This window comes from Lissotriton vulgaris, chromosome 3_1 (assembly GCF_964263255.1).
Source record: "Lissotriton vulgaris chromosome 3_1, aLisVul1.2, whole genome shotgun sequence".
In the NCBI taxonomy this organism is placed as follows: Eukaryota; Metazoa; Chordata; class Amphibia; order Caudata; family Salamandridae; genus Lissotriton; species Lissotriton vulgaris.
Window position 1 is genome coordinate 1,333,916,470 of NC_141689.1, and position 2,226 is coordinate 1,333,918,695.

Consider the following 2,226-nt stretch of genomic DNA (forward strand, 5'->3'; position numbering starts at 1 on the left):
CATGTATATATATACATACGAACATCACATACCACAACTAATCGTCTGAACCTTGGGACATTGCTGGTGGGTAGAATAAGGTGTTCGTATTCTGTACACAACAAAATAAAAGACAATAAGAACTCTATCCCACTCTACGCTAGCATGGGAAAGTAAATGATATGTAAATCTCACTCTGCTATTCTCTGGAGAAAACTGGAAGAACATCCCATTCTTCTTCAAGGCTGGATACGTATGTGCGAGCCTCTATCTTGGTGTATGTACAAGGTCATCTCCACTGGCCGGGGCATGCCAGGGCAGGGCCAGGCCCTGTGCGTAACGGTGTGTGCTATCAGGAGGCGGCCGAGGGCTTCAGGCTGGCGCCGTCAGTCACTCGGGCCACTCAGCAGTTAATGATCCTTCAGCAGGTTCACCTACGGAAACCTTGTTACGACTTTTACTTCCTCTGTAAAGTCAAGTTTGATCGTCTTCTCTGTGCTCCGCCAGGGCCGTTGCCGACCCTGGCGGGGCGATCCGAGGACCTCACTAAACCATCCAATCGGTAGTAGCGACGGGCGGTGTGTACAAAAGGCAGGGACTTAATCAACGCAAGCTTATGACCCGCACTTACTGGGAATTCCTCGTTCATGGGAAATAATTGCAATTCCCAATCCCTATCACGAACGGGGGATCAGCGGGTTACCCGCACCTGTCGGCGAAGGGTAGACACACGCTGATCCCTTTAGTGTAGCGCGTGTGCAGCCCCGGACATCTAAGGGCATCACAGACCTGTTATTGCTCGATCTCATTTGGCTGAACGTCACTTGTCCCTCTGAGAAGTTGGACGCAAACCGCTGGGGGTCGCGTAACTACTTAGCATGGAGGAGTCTCGTTCGTTATCGGAATTAACCAGAAAAATCGCTCCACCAACTAAGAACGGCCATGCACCACCACCCACAGAATCGAGAAGGAGCTATCAATCTGTCAATCCTTTCAGTGTCCAGGCAAGGTTTCCTGTGTTGAGTCAAATTAAGCTGCAGGCTCCACTCCTGGTGGTGCCCTTCCGTCAATTCCTTTAAGTTTCAGCTTTGCAACCATACTCCCCCCGGAACCCAAAGACTTTGGTTTCCCGGAAACTGCTCAGCGGGTCATGGAAATAACGCCTCCGGATCGCTAATTGGCATCGTTTATGGTCGGAACAACAATGGTATCTGATCGTCTTTGAACGTCCGACTTTCGTTCTTGATTAATGAAAACATTCTTGACATATGCTTTCGCTTTGGTTCGTCTTGCGCCGGTCCAAGAATTTCACCTCTAGCGGCACAATATGAATGCCCCAGGCCGTCACTCTTAATCATGGCCCCAGTTCCGAAAACCAACAAAATGTAATGTAAATTGGTATTTATACCGCGCGACTATCACTCCAAGGAGCACCTTGGTGCCTACACAGAGCAGACGGATCTAAAGTCTGGTCCGGCTGCTTTCAGTAATACGGCCAGGGTACTCATACTGTGTTCTGAAATTCTGGACCCTGCTGTAATATGGTACCGATTCAGAAAAGGGGGTGGTGATGAACAGAGTGTCTGAATTAAGCAGACCACTCTTACCCCGTCCAAAGATCAGGGCTTGATCCATCACCGTTATTTATCTCACTGCCCCATCCCAGCTCAGAACCTGGCTATATGCAAATCAGTCTGTCCCTGGCCCAGTGCATCATGGGAACAGGGCAGACTAAACTACCAAGCCAATTCTTCACCAGAAAGGAGACAAGCTACCGGGGACCGGTTTCTGGCATTTCAGCCGTCTTCGGCCCGGCTTGCTTGAATCCTGATGGAGCAGTGAGAAAGGGACTCATGTCTGAGTATACCCTGCCACACCTATAGTGGCCAAAAACGATTCAGAAAAGGGGGTGGTGATGAACAGAGTGTCTGAATTAAGCAGACCACTCTTACCCCGTCCAAAGATCAGGGCTTGATCCATCACCGTTATTTATCTCACTGCCCCATCCCAGCTCAGAACCTGGCTATATGCAAATCAGTCTGTCCCTGGCACAGCACATCATGGGAACAGGGCAGACTAAATTACCAAGCCAATTCTTCACCAGAAAGGAGACAAGCTACCGGGGACCGGTTTCTGGCATTTCAGCCGTCTTCGGCCCGGCTTGCTTGAATCCTGATGGAGCAGTGAGAAAGGGACTCATGTCTGAGTATACCCTGCCACACCTATAGTGGCCAAAAACGATTCAGA

At 49.9% G+C, this 2,226-nt stretch overlaps 1 pseudogene; it reads right to left on the minus strand.

Moving 5' to 3' along the window:
• Positions 1-397: 397 nt before the first annotated feature.
• On the minus strand, positions 398-1,621 carry LOC147727836 (18S ribosomal RNA; annotated as a pseudogene).
• Between the last annotated feature and the right edge of the window lie 605 nt (positions 1,622-2,226).